The sequence below is a fragment of the Hibiscus syriacus genome, unplaced genomic scaffold (genome assembly GCF_006381635.1).
Source record: "Hibiscus syriacus cultivar Baekdansim isolate YM2019G1 unplaced genomic scaffold, ASM638163v2 tig00110160_pilon, whole genome shotgun sequence".
Taxonomy (NCBI): Eukaryota; Viridiplantae; Streptophyta; class Magnoliopsida; order Malvales; family Malvaceae; genus Hibiscus; species Hibiscus syriacus.
Window position 1 is genome coordinate 5,945,073 of NW_024062608.1, and position 22,125 is coordinate 5,967,197.

Consider the following 22,125-nt stretch of genomic DNA (forward strand, 5'->3'; position numbering starts at 1 on the left):
TCAAATACGCTGAATTATGTGAGCTTACTGAATCGTGTTGGCCAATCTCCAAACATTCGCGTGATTGATTAAATCCCAAAACCATCACGTTTTTCAATATTTTTCCTCCCTCGAGTTCGAGCTGGGTTGTTTTACTCTAATTGGCTCAATGAAAGTAGGGCAGTGTTTATCGGAAGATCGAGTGCATCTCTCATCGACGTTTAACTCGTTTAGTTTCTATTTCCAACTCAACGGGTTGCCAACTCCTCCTCCAGTAGTACCTTGAATCGTCTTACGCGCCTGTGAAGTACGGTCTCGAGGTGATCGACTTGAAGGAAGATGACGGGATTTGGAATTGGCAACTGATATATACTTGAGCAAAGTCAAAACCCTAATTTGGAAAACCCTGAACTCTCAAATGCCAAATTCTCGAACACGGTACGCCTATAAATCAAAAGAATGAATTTCAACTTTATATTTATTATTTTATTTTTTAAATAAGTTTGATTAGGCTATGAAAAAGCTGCTGGTTAATGATCACCATTCCTTTTTGGTAAGATTAAGGCGATATAATGAAATGACTGAATCGTAGTGATTATGTATGATTTCAATCTTTACAAATTTAAATTGAGGTCTCACAGTTGGGTGAAGGTGGCTTATCGATGAGCTCCAATGTTTCCAAGTTGGTGGCTATGGCTATTAGTAGATTGATTGTTCGTTGTAATCCACTTCCGAAAATTTGGCGTACTACTAACTTTGTTTTGGTCGAACATACTTGATAAGACTTAGTTGTATTTAACAAGTTGATGCTCATTTCTTTCACTAGCATGAAAACATGTAATCCTGTTTGGATGGCTTGCGTTTTGGTTTATTGTTTCCTTACAGTAGAAGCTTATTTTTCTACATGCAATTAGGTATGGATTTTGTTGATTTTTCTTCCACTTTTTTTGTGTATGTTGGTTGGATGGGTTAGATAGTATAACTCATATTCTCTTTAAGACAATGTTACATGCAATATTTATTCACAAGTTCATTGTAGGATGATTGTAAGATCTGTAGAATGTGAACTCTCCATATTTATATATAACTCTGCTGCTCTGATAGCAATTCTTTTACATTGTTTCATGTGTGCCATGGCGCTGCTGTTTTAAAAAAGGAAATTGATAACATTCCTTATTTAAATGTTGGTGCAATTGATGTTGATTGTAGTAGTGATGTTGCTACTCCTAAACCCTAAATTAAAAGAAAATATCCTAAGGGTGGATTGTAGAGTTGCACAATTGCTTCTGAGGGTCGAGAGTCCCTTTGATGTTCCATCCCAAATCACTATTAAAACGAACGGGAGAACGTATGTGATTAAAATTAAGGTTGAATGTAGCAAGGATTTCTTTCCTGAACTAGCCGATGTAGTGGATGAAGATGTGTCAGTAGATACCTGGAATGAGGACTCATCGGAACAGTCAGAGTCGAATTCTCAAGATAGGGTGGAGGCTTGGATTCGGAGCTCCCGGGTAGGTGGCAACACAGGGATTTCTCAGGGTATTAATGATAATGGCGGCTCAAGATTAATTCCTTCCACAGGCTTGTCGAGGGAAGAGTCAATTAATGAAGGTGTGGCCCCATCCAGCAGGTTGTGTCGGGAGATTTTAATGGGGGAAGTGAAAGTGGGAGGCGTTTGGATGGATTCTCGTATGGCCATGCTTCTCTTGTGCAGGATAATGGGCTCAATAGGAGCCTGGATAGCCCTATTGCGTGCGGGCTTGATAATGATAATTTAGGACTGTTAAGAGAAAATGATAACATTGCAGTAGAGAAGAATGTTGCAAAGCATCGACCAGATAATCTGAATGGGCATGTTTCACCGTCTCAGCGGCTACAGTCTGGTAGGTGTGCGTCTGTCGACAGAGCTGAGAGTGGCTTCTACGATCGTGTATATTCCAGATCAAGGAGGGGGAGTTAAGAGTTGCAATGGTCAAGGAACCTCTTGTCTATCTCCAATAGGTCGAATGGAGAGATAGAGGCGTTAGAATGCTAGAATGTAAGTAAATTATTGAGTGTCACGTTTAGAGGAGGAAAGAAAGAATTTATGAGCAAAATCGTTTTTTTGGCTAAGGAGAGGGAGTTGTATGGGGGAAGTTAATTGGAGTAGGTCCATAAGGTACTGGAGTGTTGATAATGGGTAAGTGGTCGTTAATGTCTTGGAATGTTAGGGGTTTGGGTAGGAGGGTTAAACTAGAGCGGTAAGGAGCTTTGCAGACGAGAAAAGGCCTACATTTATATTTTTACAAGAATCAAAAACTGAAGTAGTGAGTTATTCATTTTAAGAATAATTGGGGGAAACTTTTGCATGGTTCGATAGTGTCTCCTGTAATAGGTTCCTCTGGCGGGTTAATTTCCATGCAGAATGAGAACGAGTTTGTAGCACAGGCGAAATACATTCATAGGAGATTTGTGGCAACCACGGGCATTTTGGAATGTTTATCTGGTAATTGTTGTTTCATAAACGTTTACAATCCGAGTGTGGATTCAGAAAAGGAGGAGTTTTTTGGGGATCTTTTATTCTTTTTGGAGAAACTTGATTGCCCTTTGTGTTTGGGCGGAGACTTTAACACGGTATTATCGCAGGAAAAGAAAATAAGTGGAGCTGTGAATTCTTTTTCCTTGGGTGTTTTCAATGATTTTGTTTGCAAGGCGAATCTGGTGAACCTTCCTTTTTCTAGAGAACGTTTCACATGGTGTAACAACATGGAAGTTCCAACCTTTGTAAGAGTTGATCGTTTTCTGGTGGATCAGAGATTTCTTTTCCCTTTTTCCTAAAGTTAGTCAAAACCTACTCCCGAGGTTAGTCTCCGATCAAATGCGACATTACTGGAAAATAGCGAAATGAATTGGGGTCATAAACCATTTAGGATGTTTAACTATGTCATGGAGGAGGCAGGGTTTAATGAGATGTTGAAGGAGGAATTGCTTAAGTTTCGTACAGAAGGGAAGAAAAAGCTTATCTCTAATTTGCTCAAAGGAGTGAAGCTTGCGGTGAAGAAATGGTCAGGGAAGAAGCATTTAGAGTTACCTGGAAGAATTTCTAGTCTTGAGAAATCAATCCAGGAGATGAATCTGGCTATTCAGCAAGGTCATTCTTCGGTTCCTTTGAAGTCACTAGTGGAAGCGAAAAAATAATTATGGGACCTGTACAAGAATGAAGAATTGATTTGGTTACAAAAGTCAAGATTAAAGTGATGATTGGAAGGATATAAGAACACAAACTTTAAATTATCTGAAATATAAAATTACATAAATGAATTGTTCTAATTTAATTCTTAAAACTGGATTATGAATATATATCATTAATAATATCGTAATAGTTATGTTTAAAATTACTTACTTAAGTTTGAATTAATTAAATTATTTATTAAAATTTAAATTTAAATTGAATTTTTCTTATATCTAAAATTGACATGATTAATTTTAAATTAAATTTTTATATTAACATTAAGTGTCTTTTTATTACATGTTTATTTATTATTGTATAAATTTTGTAAAAGAGAGGAATTCACTTTATAATACTATAATAATATATGTATTTTATCTATTTACTATGAAACTCTAAAATTTTATCTACTCTATTTTCTTTAAAATTTTATCATACAACATGTTTCTTACCAATGATGCATCTTATAATGCACATAATGTGTCTTCTTCACATGGAATATAAAGGAATCAAAACCAGACAATAACGAAAATGAAAATGCTTTAGATTCGTTACGCCATTCATTTTGGTGGTGAACTGTATGATATAATTTTTATATTTGTAGTTATGCATTTTTTTCCTTTTTTATGTTATGTAAAATGATCATTTTTATGTTACAATATAAAAAATTTGATATGATTTTAGTGATATTGTTTATATGTTATTCATTAATATTAAAATTGTTATTACTAATTATCCAATATGATAACAATTCTATGGTTTATATTCGTTTTAATAAATTTTTATTTTCAAAAAAATATTAAAAGTATATTAATATTAGTGTATTAAAAGATAACTATAAAATGTATAAATAATATTTTAGACGTATTGTGATTTTTAAGGAAGATATCACGTCTGCGGCAGCCACAACACGTTACATAACGTCCACGACATCCGCAACCGCGACACCGCAACCGCATTCGCAACAAATCCGTAACCGTAATTTGATACTATGTTGCTGCTACATCTAACACTTTGGTCTCTATGGCTTCACAGCTGCCTGAAGCTGAAGAATGTGGACGTATTTTCAATGGAAGAGACGATGGAATCATGTCCGGTCTCTTGCCGATGCAAAACATATTATGAAATATCTATTCAATTAGCATCAACCTCAAGGTAATGCATATTTCCAAATAGAAAATTTGCATGCTAATAGTTCCATTTCCATTTTTTAACTAATTGATTTGCTACACCTTTTGCTTTGTTATAATGGTAGTTAACATGGATCTTGTTTTTATTTGTGTCAATTAATAATTTACCGTCCCTTCTTTGAAGGTGTTCATTGTGAGATAAAGAAAGAGTGATCGAAAATAAGAGATCTAAAGGAAAAGGTAGTGAAAGTTAGTAGCTTGTCTCGACAACTTGAGGCATAGAAGGTTGATCTTGTTCATCAACTGAAAGTGAAGGTATCACTTTATCTGTTGATTATTATCAATTCTCTATTCCATATCCTACTTTATATGTCTATAGAGTTATAAATCCATTTTATTAATCTTGCACATAATGTAAATGTTAAGCATTCCATGCAAGGAACAATGGATTCCAGCATCCCTGACTTTAATGGCGAAAGACATAATTATGAGTTGCAGAAACCGATAAATTCCACTTTACTCCGCTTTAAGTTCTCTATTCATCTACTTGTCACTTAAAGTAAAACTATTATTGTAGGAACATCGAAGCTCAGTGATGTTTACCGAGGACATGGATATTGTGTTAAGTATAGCTGAGGTACAACTAGGTGCAGTTATTGTAGTGTGCTCGGGTGGTTGAAGCTGGATGAGTTCTTGATGTTAGTTAGCAGTAAGGTTGTTAGTTTGATACTTGATATTGTTAGTGTAGTTAGCAACAATTAGCTTATCATTGTAAGCTGTATAAAACACATGCAAACTCTCGTAAATGTATGCTTGTATATACTTTCTGAAAGTTTACAAAGTTGTTGATTTCTCATATGGTATCAATCGCCAAAATCTTGGTGACATTTCTTGTGCTTTTGTTGCTTGATTTATGTCGTTTGGTGAAGTGTTTCCTCATCCAGCAGAATAAAGATGTTTACAAACAAGAAGATTAATGTGGTGCTCGATGAGATGAATTTTTTGCTGTGGAAACAATAAGTACTACTTATCGTTCATAATCATCGTCTTGAACGACTGCTTACTGGTGCGATAAAGCCTCCACCTGAGTTGGTTGCGGATGAAAATGGTGCAATGATTCCGAATGAAGATTATGAGGACTTTGTAGCCTAAGACAATGTGTTGGCTTCTTGGTTATTGTCCACTATTAATAATCATTTACTTTTCAGTTTGTTGGAGTAAAGACTGCTTCTGCTGGAATACTTATAATCTTTGCCACCACATCATCGACATCAGTTATGAATTTGCATTGCAAGCTGCAGTCTCTCAAGAAAGGTGAAGATAGTATACGGGTGTATTTGTCTCGAGTCAAGAAACGTGTGATGCTTTGGCATCTTGTGGCAGTGTTGTTCCCACAGTTGGTCAGGTAGCAAGCATTTTAAAAAGGGTTACCTCGGGAGTATCAACCCTTCATGGCAGTGATCACTACTAGTGGAGAGTCTCTTCCCTTAGAAAAAGTGTGTACATCCCATTGATGCTGAAACGCAGTTAGTAGGGTTGTGCTGCTCAAGAAGAGGTAGTCTTGGCAAGTGCGAATATTGCTCGTGGCCTCGAGCCTGCTAAGGATGGCTCGCACTCATACTCGTATTATCATCGATCTCATCAGCCTACGTATTCTGGTGAGAGATCTAGTGGCAGGAGTGGTCGAGGATTAGAAGGTCGCGAGTTCAATGTCAGCTGTGTGAGAAGTCATGTTATCTTGTTGATCGGTGCTGGCATCAATATGATGAGAATTTTCATATGTGTCTTCCAATATCAGTCAATCTCAGTACATGAGTGACTCATAAGAGCTAATATGTATCTTATGATAATAATGGTTGTGAATGTTGTTTGAATAATTATCGATCTCAGTCGGGGACAAAAGGTACTTCTCTTGAACATTTGTCTTCTGGACCAGTTCAAGATAAATGGGTGGTGGATTCGGGTGCCACTCATCATGCAACACCAAAGTCAGGTAATATCACTCATTGAGTAGAGCGTTATGTCCCAAGTAAGCTTATAGTTGGTGATGGTCTTTCTTTACATGCTAATAGAATTGGTGATGCCACCTTAGAAACATCAACCAGATCGTTGTTGCTAAATGATCTGCTTCATGTGCCTAGAATAACACAAAATCTTCTCTCGGCATCCAAGTTTGCTAGGGACAATGGAGTGTACTTTGAGTTTCATGTTCATGGATGTTGTGTTCGTGATGTTTCTACTAAGGATATTCTACTACGTGGTCGTGTTGAGGGTGGTTTGTATATTTTCTCGGGAGATTAAGTTTCAGGTACTGGTAGAAGTATTGCTGCTCATTCAACTGTTACTGCAAATAGTTTCAGACTTTGGCATCGTCGATTAGGATATGTAACGTATAACATTGTTACTAATGTTTGTAAAACACTTGATGTAATATGCTTTCTAAGGATATGAATAACATGTGTGAAGCTTGTTGCATTGGTAAAGCCATAAATTGCCTTTTGTTAATTCTACTACGTTTATATACTGAACCGTTTCAGCTTGTGTTCACTGATATTTGGGGACTGACCCATGCAATGTCTAATGTTATCGCTACTATTTGTCATTTGTAGATGCATATTCAAGGCATTCTTGGGTATACTTCTAACAGATAGGTCACAAGTTGTGGCTGTTTTTAAACAGTTTTAGAAAATGATGTTGACTTAGTTTGGTGTGTGTCAAAGTTGTTTAAAGTGATTGGGGTGGTGAGTATATGAGTCTTTCTTCTGTTTTAGCTAAAGATGTCATTATTCATCGAGTAGCCTGCCCATATACTTCTGAATAAAATTATAAAACCCCCAACCCGTACCCCATCCGAATACGAGTCGAGGTGCCACATTGACTTTTCAAAACTTGTACATTTATAAAACTATACGAAACTTTAAACTTTAATTAACACAAAAACCATATTTAGATAACTGAGTTCGACACATTACAAATCGATCAGAGCATTATTACCCTTTTGTACATGCCAAAACTTTTAACTCAACAAAAACATACTATTAATTTACTTCTGATCAATCCTTGAGTGAAGATATGCTGCTCCGCCAATCCTAGGTTGATCCTCTTGCTTTTCGGTACCTATGTGTAAATCACTTACACGCTAAGTCATAGACTTATTGAGGCATAGAATAATATAATAATGCATTTTCTATGAATATGAACATGCAAGTACTTACTCATGTAATAATCATAATAATAAATCATGTCACACTATGATACAGTATAAACAATAATAATAGTAACATATGCATGTAAATACATTTGATATCTTTTATAGGCTCATGTATATTCCTGAGAACTTAAGGTATGTGAGTAATTGATGTTGTGCACTATATTGTCACCACACTCGTATGGGTCCCACTAGGGGCATGTGAAATTTGTCCAAAGGACCTCTGTGTATGTCCCGAAGGACCTATGAAACCCTCGACTCTTGGCATGCCAACTATACCCCTAGCTCTCATAACATGGGCATTATTGTTATTCACATTCATGTTCATATCTTACTCATGTATTCACATATGTCTTACTTTTATCACAGAGCATATGTAATATAATTATCTATTTCGTATCATATAACATATGTACTTTAATCTATTCATATGAATTATATAACATTTAACAATACTATAAACTATATATATATATAACGTATATGACTTATGCATATATTATGGTAACCATCATGTATGCATGTTCATAATGACTATGCTATAACTACTAATTATAGGAATAGACTTATCACAAGTCATAATTCCTTTGAACTATATCTCTATGCATTCACCTTAACCTTGTTACTTTTGAATCGATCTTAATCATCGATTGTTCCAGAACGAGATTACGTTATATATTACACAATAATACATGGATCCATATCAATATTCGAATTGATAGACTCTATATTCATTCCTTAAACTAAAAGAAATGTTATTTCATCTTTTATTTAAGGTAGGTATCGGTACACTCTTTAGTGTATCGATACATTCCTAACCAGAATTCCCATTTAATGCACGAAAATAACTCAACTTAACTCAAATTGTGCCTTATTTCCATCCCTTTCATATCCTCAAACTTACATACCTACTTAAACCACCTAATACCATTATTACATCTTAAAACCTCAAAATCATATCAATCCCTAAAAATTCAAGAATTAAATCAATTTCTCAACATGTTCTAAATCCATTCTAACACTCGTATCTCTTAATTTATTCATTGACAAGTCAAATTTAATCTCCAATTCTTATTATGAACTCTATTCCAAAATTCATTCAATTGCTCCTAATTTTAATCTCTCTACTTCATCATCATTTTTTTAAGACAACTTAAGCTTCCTTAGGCTAGTTCATTTATGATCATAACTCAAACTTAAATTCAACAAGAAATTAGCTAATCAGAAAACTCATCTTATCAAGCTTGAACTCACGACTGGAAGAAGGAAGAAGAAAGAATGCTCTGGAGACTTGATATTTTCCTTCCCCTCTACACGTGGAACCATATATATGTATATATATCCTCTCTCAATTAAATTATCTTTCCTACCAAATGACCATTTTACCCTTATATTTCATTCTTTTCTATTTAATCCTATACAAAATTTACCATATAGGTCCCTGAACTTTTCAATTTATCTACTTGATCAACAAGTTCTGAAATATTTCAATTTAGTCCCTAACCACATTAAGGATGTTACAATCTCCCCTCCTTTAAGAAAATTCGTCCTCAATTTTCACTGTACTAATAGATTAAGCTATTGTCTACACACTTCCTATTCATATCACATAATACTTCTTTAATTGATCTCTTCTAGTTATTATAACCTGACTTCCATTACCTTTCTTATAATCCATATCATTTAAACATAACAGACATGCCCTTTACTATCTGAACGAGAGAAAACATTCCTTCAATTATATTTAACTTCCTTAATACGTATAACTAAATCCTTATCTTCCTGACTATAACCTTTACTCTTCATCATAGTTGGTGAAAACATATATATATATATATTTTTAAAAATCAAACCATCTTCCCACAACACTATCTATCATTTCCTTACTTCCATATCAAAACTTATAGTTCACACTTTACACCATTTTTCATTTAATTCCTTATCTATTTAATCCTTTATAATCACTATCTCCTTGTCTCATAGATCATATATTTTTCCTATGCTCCCGTACTCCTTTCATCACTTATAATTATCCTTAAACAAAACCCTTATCGAAATTTCATAATTTCAATAGTTAATACTATTTGCACAAACTTTCCTTTGTAAATCCTTATTCCAATCACAAAATATGATCCCTTTCTATGTCTTAAACTTTCTGGTAATCCTTAACTTCCGTTAATATATCAATCCTTAACTCTATTACTCGAACCATCACATTACTTATTATTCAACCCAATTCTTTAAAGCCAAATGTAACCCTTTATCCAACCGTCTATAGATATTCTTTCCAGTTAAAATAACTTATCCTTCATTCCTTAACTTATCAAACCTTTATTCTTACTTATATTAATACAATTTTCTAGATCACATTCAAACATTTCATCTACCTTTATCTTTTAAACTAATCACGAATATACACATTCTTAAACTCTTCCTCAACCATATTCCCATCACTGCTCTTTAATATTTTTCCTCATAACATCTGTCCTCTAACACTAACATTTCCAATCCGTCTAAGCTGATTAGATTTCCAATCCGTCTAAGCTGATTAGTTGTACCTCTTTTAATTTACAATCGTCATTTGCATGCTAACTATATAACTAGTCCATTTCCAATATTACTTCCAATCCCTTGAAAAATAACTTCATTAGATTAACAAATAATTCAATTCCCTGAATCCGAATGGAACACCTCCAACATATCTTGTTTACTTGAGTAATGTGCCTTAATAGATTTGTCACTTCAATACTACTACAAATGACTTCTAACTAAATTCTCAATTTCTTACCCATTCACTACTCATATATGGACATGCAAGCTCAGATCAACCAATATCATAACACATTTACTATACACTATAAAGATACTGCTATTGTCTCTGGATCATCACAATCTTTATTGATCTTAAGATTATATACTCTAGTCGTGGAGCGTATTTCCTGTTTAGTAGAAGATTCTATTTAATTTCTACCTCTACCCCGTCCTTCTGAGATCGAAGCATATCGCTCCAAATGTACAGGCTCTCCGGCCCTCAACGGACAATTTCATGTAATGTCTTGTTCTCCAGGCTCCATTGACCACTCTACAATTCCACTATGACTTCTTCCACATATATGACATTGTATAATTTGACTATGCTATGCGCTTATCACCAGACCCTCCAGATTGAGTCTGTCTAACTCTAATCTGATTTGGTTCTTTAATGGAAGATGCCATCGACTTTGATGGTGCTTAAGATTGAAAATCAAAATCTCTCTCTCTCAGGGGTGCAGGGTGCAAAACTCGACGAAGCCCCAATTCGTTTAGAAGATTGAGTTTTATGTTCCCCAAAGTCATTCTGAGCTCTCTCAAGAGCATTTGCATGATTCGCTACCTCTTGGAACGAAGACAAGTTCAACACAATTAATATCTCCTTCAATCTTGGGCGCGAACCCTTTGCAAACCATTCACACACATCTTTCTCAGTTGGAATCAACTCCGCCGCAAAACGACTTAACTTGTTAAATTCACACTCATACTCATACATAGTGCGTTCATCTGCTTCAGATTAAAAAATTCTTGTTTCATTTGCCTGATGAACTGATCTCCTATATACTTGTGCTTAAACTCTTCTAAGAACAAATACCAGGTTATATGATCACTTGACATCCTCAAAGTGACATTCTTCCACCAAATTCTCGCTTGCCCACGCAGCAAGGAGACTACTTCGTCTAACTTTTCTATATCAGAATAATAGAGTCCCTCTAACATTATCTTCACATCGTTGAGCCAAAGGTCCGCAACAATTGGACCTTCCTCGGCTTCACCTTTGAATTCAGGAGCTCCAAATCCTTTAACTCCTTTACCACGTTCATTCTCTGCGTTGAGGAGGCAGGAGGTTGGAAACACATCAAGATTGCGTCCAACGTCCTGAAAAAGACATCTTGGTCTTGTACATGCATTCCAAAAGGTGTCAGTACTTCACTTTGCCTAGCCAGGACAGGTGAATTATACTCTCAGCTAATCTATCATCTCCCGCTTCACCGAGAGCTATCTTTTCTGGACATCTAATAAAATATAATCAAATAACTCTATTAGCATAGCATCATACTTATTACTATCATATAAGAAGTTATCACTACTATGTTGGCATGTACACATCTAAAGACACTCTAGACTCAGGTTTATGCCTATAATCGACTAAACCTTAGCTTTGATACCATTAAATGTAACACCCTTAAGTATAATAAAATAGTGTAGTTACGAGTGTTAAATAAAAAAATGGCAAAGTTGGCATAATACAAAGTTTAGATTTGAATGTTCTTTTTTGGTATCAACCAACCTCAGTAAACCATTTATAGAATCTCGCAGCGTTATCGGTTTGCTCCCCGTCACCATAACTACAATCATACTCAACTGTATTAAATACCCCAAGGCCCATACTTAATATAATGCCAAAACAAAAAAAACCAAGAATAGCGTCGGTAGAAAAAAGAATATATCTTACATGGCCACCATGAAAAAGGCTAAAGTCTCCTTTTTGAGTTTCTCTCCATATTGTTCATCATCCACATCGTAACAACCTAACATGAAAAGACACAATTTAATGGACGTAACAGTATTTACTAGACCATTTTGTCAAGTAAGAAAACGAAGTAGCAAAATAGTTCCGTATACATTACCAGGTCAACAACTTTGACAGCTGCTTTCTCATATCTTGCCTTGATCTTCTGCTAAAGCCTGCAATTACGAAATTCTCATAAAAAAAGAACATTCAAATCAAAACAGGCGACTCTTCCAATGATTCATTACAATGTGCCAAGCACACATCGATTTGTTGCCCAGTGTAACACCGACTAACAGAAAAGGAGGGGAAAAATAAAACACTCCCATGTAGCCAAATTAGCGACAATTAGCAATACCATCAAGAACTATCGATGACATGTTTTATCTATAGCCAAGTCCCGATTTATTTAAGCTCTGAGTGACAGAAAGCTACAGACACGAAAACTTAGTAAATCCATACTTCCAGTAAATTGCCTATGAATAATAAATTTGATACAACTAAAAAATCAGTTACATTCCCAAAAATGTTTGAAACCGTACAAGAGGGGCAATAAACTTCAAATATTGGCTTTACCCCTAAATTTCTTAATAAGAAATTAACTTTGAAAGAAATCATTTTCATAATCTCTTAGCTACTTCATTATCCAGATCTGTACGTGTTATAAAACAACCCAATGTTCCACAACGAATAGGTAACTAAAAATTTAAAATTAAAGCTAATTAACAGTATTGACATCAGTTATCTTCGATTTTCAATCAACAAAAAGGCATCAGTCCACTCAAGTAGTCAACAGCCAAAAAGTCTTGCATTTTAAAAATCAATCCATCACCATACACGACAATCAAAATCAGAACTTTGCAGTTGCAAAATTCATTTACCTTAGCAAATCCCTCTGCCGTTCCCGTCTGGGTACTGTAGAAAACGGTAACTTTAGTTTTGGTAGTAGCGATAGCGGCGCCATCATCTTCATCATCCTTGAGTGAAAAACAGGCTTAGTAGCTACCAACGGTTTCAAATCACGACTCCGTTCAGAAGCTGATTTTTTTCCAAAGAAACGTCAAGGCCCCAGAATCTCCGCTAACGACGTCGTGGCGATCACTATAATAAAATTCGTTACCGAATCGCCAAACGACACTCCCAATACCGATTCAATAAAACTCACCAAATCCGAGCTTGAACTCATCTTTAACCCCCGAATAATTTCAAAAATAATAAAGTAAATAAATTTTTTGTAGAAACAATGGAAGATTCAGTGCGAGAGTGGTCAGAGTTACAGATGGTGGACTTGAAAGTGCTTGTTTTTGTAGAGGGACCCAAAGAGAGAAATGGTTGAAATTGACCCAAAAACATACAATAGAGCAAAATGAGGGTCTGTCCGGGCTTTATTTGTTTGTTTTTTAAATTAAAAAAAAAACTTTTTAGGGATGGCTTTTTTTGTAGGGAAAAAAATTTGCGGTGAATTTTTCGAAAAATCACCTTAACCTTTTTTATTTATGTCAGACACCGTTCAGACTTTATTTTTTGATCTAATATTTTTTGTGGAAAGGCGCATTTCAGAGGCACGCCTTATGCTGATATAGCGTCACGTGGGGTAAGTTGCGCCCCATGAAGCGCACCTTGTGAAATGTGTAAAAAACATAGGTGCTACTTTTGTAAATATTTTTAAAATGATGCCTAATATGTAATTAATTTTTTAGAGTAATATTTACGTAAAAACGTCAACTTTATTTATTTAATTATTTTTTATGTGTGATTTTTTTTTCTACATTTAAATCTTTAAATATTCTTTTACAAGTTATTTATAACTCGATAAATTTTGATTTTTGCATAAAATTAAATAATAAGTATAATCTAGTATAGGAAAAAACTTTGAGGTAAGTATTTAAAATATGATAATTTATAAAAGTTTTATAACTAGTATTTCTTTTTTAATATTATGATGATGATAATAAATATTTTATAATTTAAAAAATTATAAATTTATATATTTTTGAAAAAAATTATATTCTTTTTGTATTGAATTTTATTCACTTTTAATCTTTTTTATTGTATTTTTATACTTTTAATTACAATTGATAGATCAAATGAATTATTATTAACTTTTTTTAAAATCAATAAAAATACAATAAAAAAGAATTAAATGTGAATAAAATTCAAGAAAACGTCAACTTTATGATTATTTTTGTGTGATATTATTTTCTAACAATAATATTATGACTTTTAATATTAATGTTTAAAAATATTAAAATATTAAAATAAACTTTTAATTAAAATTGATAGATCAAATGAATTATTATTCACTTTTTTAAAAATCAATAAAAAGACAATAAAAAAGAATTAAAAGTCAATTTTTTTTCAAAAATATATAAAATTTATAATTTTTTAAATTATAAAATATTTATCATCATCATCATCATCTTGAAAAAGAAATACTAGTTATAAAACTTTATAAAATTATTTATATTTTAAAATACTTACCCTTAAAGTTTCCTATATTAGATTATATGTATTGTGTAATTTATGTAGAGATTAAAATTTATCGAGTTATAAAATAATTTACAAAAGAATAATAAATAAAGTTGACGTTTTTATACAAATATCACCCTAAAAAGTAATTACATATTAGGTACTATTTCAAAAGTATTTAAAAATTAACAATCGAATTTTTACACATTTCACAAGACGAACTTCAGGAGTGCGCCTTACCGACACGTGGCGTAAGGCGAGACATAAGATGCGTCTTTCTACAAAAAGTGTTAAATTAAAAAATTAAGTCAGAACGATGTCTGACATAGAATAAAAAAATATTAAGGTGATTTTTCGGAAAATTCGCCAAAATTTGTGTGGGTGTTCGTTTCTCTGTTTAGTTTTCCGTGCTCCAATTCATTCTTACAGAACAGTCATTGAGAAACGCACCAAAATTGCAAATTAAAAGATTGTCTTTTTCAGATTTTATGTTTTTATTTGTCATTTTCCCTTTCTAGGTTTTCCCCACTGTTACACTCTTTATTTCTTTAAACATTAATGCGTCTTTTGACAGGAAAAAAAGTAAGTGCGTCAAAACTTTAAATAATATTTATATTTTAAATAATTGTAATTAAACTTTTAAAATATTATATTACATCAATAAATTTTCTCTCTCTCTCTCCTATTAGTGTGTAAACGTTAAATATAAATTCAAATATAGCGTCAAATGTTTTTAAATCGTGTACATTAAGTTATGGATAAACTACGTTACATGGTCATTAATGTTTATGTAAGTTTTTATTTTCTCCTCTAAAATTTCAAAAGTAATAAATTGATCATTAATATTATCAGTTTATAATAAATAGATCATTCGTCGATTAATGTTCATTGACTTTGGTGATGAAAAACTTACCTGGCTCGTTAATCACTGACGTGGCAACCTTTTTGTCTACTTTGTTTCATCTAGTTTCTCTTCCTTAAATCTCCATCTCAAATCTTTCTTTTCTGTAGTCTATTACTCGCCATGCACCGTCTCATCTTTCTACACCCTATCCCACCATCTGGGTAATAAAGTTTTGACAATGAGTATTCGATTTTTCTCTATGAGCACCAATCTCGAAAAGAAGTTATCTCCCAAGCTTTTGAAGCTACATAGGAGGCTAGGAATGTAACACTTTAAACATATACGACACGTAGTTGACCATTAGAATGCTAGACGAAACCACCAAAGTGGCTAACAAAAAATTTTCTTTACTTACTCAATTTAAAATAATCATTTGTAATACTCATGATATAATAAATCAATCACAATTTAAATAAAATGGTTTACATTAGGAGCTCCCTAAAATAAATAAATCTCAAAATACAGACCATTATTGAAAATAAGTTACGACTCGAATATACAAAACAATGTTTACAAAATACATGCCCTCTAAAGAAGAACTAGAGACGTATTATGCTATGATTCTTGGTCTGGATCAAGGCTGAACAAAAGGCTCTTCAACTGCTCCTCTACTAATCTGTATAAGGAAACAAATTCCAAACACTGAGCTACCTAGCCCAATGTCACACTAACAACTAAAGCATACTAAAAGTGCATCAGATAAAAGCTCAAGCTATCAGATCTCATGCATCAGTGAGTATACTTGTATACTCACTCTCTACTCTATGGTAGACATCATGGTGCGGTTGAGGGTTCTGTATCTTGAAGCTCATACACCCCTCTAATCTACGAAGTATGTAGCTCGTAATCTCTACATCGATACAACACTTCGACTAACCCACCATTTGCGGGTGTCAGACCTTTAGTCAGTTTAAAGTGCCTCGCGCACTACCTAATGATATTCAAACCGATTCTATACATCGACATTGTTATCTTTACTAAAGGAACTAGGGTGTTCTGATCGTTTCCTGAGCATAAATCAATGAAAGTTTTATATCACCCTAACTGATCTCATTTCTAAGTGTAATTTAGCATTATGATTGTTTTCATTTGTAGTCTTATTTGAGAGTAATTATAGATTTTTGGGAATCTCATTTCATTTTTACAATCCCCTAAAAATTTATGTCAAAAAATATACGAGGGGATACTGGCCCTATCAGTATCCCTTAGTATCGATACCTCTCTTAGGTATCAATACCTCTCTTAGGTATCAATACTCTACTTTATTTTCAACTGATAAGGAAATGATAGTATCAATACCCTATAATAGTATTAATACTTCAAAACTCAGGTACCGATACTAACCAGGGTATCGATACCAAATTTGACTTCAATGTTTTCAAAATGCCCCAGTACCGATACTTACTCTCTGAGTATCGATACTCCCTCTATAACTTAAGAAATATTACACTGATGGAAGAATAATATTGGTATTATTTGTAACACCCCCAACCCGTACCCGACCCGGATACGAGTCCAAAGTATCACATTGACCAGTCAAAGCATATACTTTTATAAAAACCATAAAAAATTTAAAACTTCTATTCTATAAAGTAGTTCATTTACATAAATATGTTTAAAACCTTAACAGACTCCATCAGAGCGTACATATTTAATGACTTAGTTACATGCCAACATATTAAATTATATGACAAGACATACTTTACAAAATATTTCTGATCTAAACTTTGCGCGGAGATATGTTGCTTTACGGGTCAGAAGCTTGATCTTCTGGCTTAACCACACCTACGTGTATGACACTTACACGCTAAGCCATATACTTAGTGAGACATGTAAATGCATAAATTAAACTAACAAACGCATGAACATCTTATATAATACACATTATACTTATATACCTATTGAACCCATCACTTATATGTTTATCCTTACTTATTTCCTTGTCATTAATTCAATTTCATCATATGAGCATATATTCAACATAAACATATAATATAACTTCAAAACACAACAATACATGAATAATCACTATGATCATATCATACATAACCATATAACATCTCATATCACCATTACATATATGTACTTGTTACTCTTATTATCATATGATCCTAACTTATCGCTTATACATATCACGTATCACATGTATCATTTCACGAGAAACACTATCATTATATCAAATTATGTTTTCTTTTCAAAGCCCATGCACACTATTGAGAACTTAAGGTATGTGAGTACATAGAAGTTGTGCACAATGCTGTGACCACAGCTCGTATAAATCCCACTAGGGGCGCATAGAAATTTGTCCCGTAGGACCACTATGTCCCGAAGGACCACTCTGTCCCGAAGGACCACTGAATCTCGACTCTTGGCATGCCAACTATACCTAGCTCTCAGAACACATGACATAGGCATTACCTTTTATATCTTTTCACATATTCACGTAGGCACATAGTTCACTTTCACATATAATATTTCCATGTAATTCACATTCACTTATCACATAGTTTTTCACCTTTACTTGTATTCTTTTTCACATAGCTCATAGTCATGATTCTTATCTCATAACACATGTTTGCATATACATATTCTCATGCAATCCCTTCATTCAGTTATAAAAGTTAACCTAGCTTATTACATTAACATGTATTCACATCACTTATTTAGCATACATAGCATATCATGTAACATTATAGTATAACACATATAAGTCATATCATTTTCACTTATATTTCATCTCATGGAATCACATAACCTATTATCACACATACATACATTTACATAGTTCACATATAAAGATTCATTTAATCAATTAAACATATGCATTTACTCATATACAATACATTTAGTACCATATCACTACATGTTTATGCTTCAGTACCCCTAATCACATAATAACGGAATTAAACTCATCGCAAGTCTTAATTCCCTATACATAACATACATTTAATATCATGTACTCACCTGGTTTCCAATAACACTACCAAGCTCTTGCATTTTCTTGCGTATCTAACTCTGACCACCTATCTGAACTTTGCTTCCGATCGATGTCTACACAATCATATATTTATACTATCAGTATCCAATTGATATACTATAATCTATCACTTCTTAGACTGAAAGAAAGATTTATTCCATTTCCCATTGAAGTGCATCGGTACATTCTATAGTGTATCGATGTATCCCTTAACATGTGCATCGATGCACTATCCATGCATCGATACACAAATCACCTTCGATGTTTTAATCTTAAGGGGGTGCATCGATGTACTCCTTATGAATTGATGCACTAATTGCATTCGATGTTTATTTATTTGAGAGTGCATCGATACACATTGAAGATGCATCGATGCACACAACCCAGAAATTACATTTTGAGCCCGAAATTCTTACTTTGTCCTCAAATTTTACTTATTAACCCCTCCTTATGCCTTAAAACTTATCTATACATACGTAAACCTTCTTATAACACTATAACACTTCACCATCTCTCATAATTCACCATAATTCTTGAATCAAAGAATTTCATCAAATTTTTCATGTGTTCTTAATTCAATTCTATCACCTCTAACTTCTTAATTAACCCTTTGACAAGTCAAATCCATCCTTAGAACTTCAAAAACCTTTCTATAACAAAAGTTCATTTCTAAACTCTTAATAGAAATTCCTTTCTAATTCTCTCCTCTTGGTGTTTTAAGCTTATATAAGCTTTACTTAAGCTTATATAACACCCAATAATCAAAACCTACTTAATATTCAAGAAATCAACAACTAAAATCAAACTTACCTTTAACAATGGAAGCCAACGTGAAGAAGGAAGAAGAAGAAATAAGCTTTCCAGAAAACTCTCCCCATCCCCACGTGTTATCTTCCTAAATAAGGGAGATAAAAATATCCTCCAAGCCAAATTACCAATATAACCTTATAATCATTTCATATTTACCCTTTATCCAATATTGAAATATTCTTATTAAAATCCTTAAACCTTCCAATTTTTCCTAAATTGATATCCAAATTTCAAAAAAATTTATTTTAGTCACTGACCCGGATTTCGGGATGTTACATTATTCTTATAGTAACGATACCTCTTGCTCAAAATGGCCTTACTTATGATCAAATTTTACACTCAAACTCGCCCACTTTGCTATTTTGAGGTTCCCAATTATTATTAATGTCTTATGTGATCATAGAGGGTCATAAATAAGACTTTAAAACATGTTATAACTCTAAATCATGTAATCTACCATAAAAATAACTCATCATGACTCAACTCAACTTTATAGCTATAAAACACTTTAAATGACTCACAAATTGTACAAGGAAGTTGTGAGTGTATTTCCTTGCTTCTTTGGTTGCTAGAAAAGCCCTCAAATCACTCAAGCGACAATTTCTCTTTTTCCCTTTGCTCTTGAGCTTTCACTAATCAAAAGTAAGAAAATGAATTACTAAACTTACTAGGTGGTTAGATTAAAGATAATGACACTTCCAAGAACTTGAATATATAAAAAACAACTTAGAATCCATAAATTCTCTTAAACACCCCAAAAACCCATTTTTGGAAACTAAGTGTAAAACTTGAGAAATGAGGCTTAAATTAAAGCTCTTATATTGTAGATTATCATGCTTACCTTAACTAAACTCAACTAAGCTTGAAATCTTCACTAGAAGGAGGAAGGAGAAGATGAGAAAGATGAGATGAAAGGATGAGGGTTTGGTGAGATTTTTAGGGAGTGTGGTTCAAGTAAAACATATAATAACGAAGAGGTTTTCAACTTTTGAAATAAAAATGGGTAATTTGCTCTTTTAGTCCCTCTGCTTCTAAAATCAACTAAATCACCACTAACCCTTGGGCCCAACTCAAGCCCACTCTCAACTTAATTAAGTCCAACCATTCTAATGGGTCCTTTGGTTCAATTTATGGGTCTCGGGTTGACCCGAATTACTAACTTGGAATTTTTGCCATTACAAGGAATCTAAACGTGCTTTGAATCTAAACGTGCTTTGAAGAGATGGACCGTAGTAAACGCACGTCAATAAGAGAAAGAAACTACTTTTGCTCTTTCTCACTTTACAGTACGAAACATGTATGGAGCTGGGCATTCTTCAGTGAGTTAATCTTCAATACTTTAGTTTATTCTCAAGTATGATACTTGTAATTACTCATTAATTATTATATGCGTTTGCATCAAACAAATCTAGACAACGAACTAGAAAAGTTAAAAAGGTAGTCCTCAACCTCCCACAATTTCCTACCGTAGACCTGCTGTCTAAGCGTATACCAAGCAATGTATCAGCATCACCGGTTGTTGCATCAGATTATCAGCAGCCAACAGGTATGTATGTATCATGGAGCGCGTATGCATATTTGCTTTCCTTATTATTATGGAACTGCATACATCATTATAATGAATTAATCCTTTATATAATATATATTTTATGCAGTACAATTCTTCCATAAGTAATTTATTCAGTTCTTGCGGGCTACTTTCAGATGTTTCATCTCTGATTTTAGCTTCAATGCAAGGATGCTTGGAGAAACTATAAAAGTACCAGGTGAGAACCGAACTAGTTGTGTTTTGTGTGGCAAATATGAGATTGACAATGTTTTCCGTCATGCCTTTACGAGTAACCGCTAATTCGAATGTCCGATGACAAAAAGCTTGGCAACTGAAGCCATCCTCATCTTTCTACAGATGCAATCTGCAAAGACACGACCAATTTTTTTTCTTTCATTTTTTATTCCTAGCCACCTATGTAACTTTGAAATCCTGAGAGAGCACGTCTTTTTGAGATTCAGTGCTCAGAGAGAAAAATCCAATACTCACTGTCAAAACTTTATTACCTAGATGGTGGAGACGGTGTTGTAGAAGGGAGAGACGGAGCATGGCGTGTAGTAGACTAGCATAAAAGAAAGATCTGAGATGGAGACTTAAGGAAGAGAAAGCTAGATGAAAAAAAGCAGACAAAAAGATTGCCACATCAGCGATTAACAGGCTAAGTAAGTTTTTAATTAACGACGAGTGATTAATTTGTTATTTTTGAAACTTCAATAAAAATATTTAATAAAAAATTAGTGACCATTTACATAGTTTACCCTTAAATTATAACATGTACGTACTTAACGTGCAGACAGTTCTAGTCTTACAATTTGAATATTACATTATAGAAACCCAATAGGAAAAAAAATCACAAAAAGAGACCATATGCATCGACATTGACGTCGCAGTCTCTGCATCTTCCGATCGCATATTAATTGGTGGTCTCCTAAAGGACTCAAATAACACCTAGATCATAAGCTTCACCTAGCAAATAGAAATCACATCAATCCTCATTGTTGAATTATAGAAAGTTTTCACTGTATATCAACTAGTATAGACCTTAGATTTTGTATGCGTCTAAATACAATTTAATAATATTAATTTAGTTTAAAGCTATTGCAGCTGCTTATTAGTATAATTTGTTTGCTTATATGTCATTTTCGAAGACTTTGTATGTAAAAGGGATAATCTCATAAAGGGTACGTATATTTTGGTCGAATGCTCAATACGATATTTTTACCTTTAAAATAAAATCTTTGTACAGAAAGAATTAGTCTGTATATTGTTATGATATACTATACTTATATCTCTATTCTATTGGGAAAAATAATAATCACGTAACAAATTACAAATATTAAAAATAAAA

General features: G+C 33.5%; 1 long non-coding RNA gene across 1 annotated transcript; it reads right to left on the reverse strand.

Annotated features, from left to right (window-relative positions):
• Nucleotides 1–17: 17 nt before the first annotated feature.
• Nucleotides 18–16,899, reverse strand: LOC120216449. Its single transcript, XR_005525056.1, has 3 exons — nucleotides 16,890–16,899; nucleotides 16,481–16,497; nucleotides 18–136 (listed from the first exon to the last, which is right to left on the reverse strand). It is a non-coding gene; the product is annotated as an uncharacterized LOC120216449 (long non-coding RNA).
• Between the last annotated feature and the right edge of the window lie 5,226 nt (nucleotides 16,900–22,125).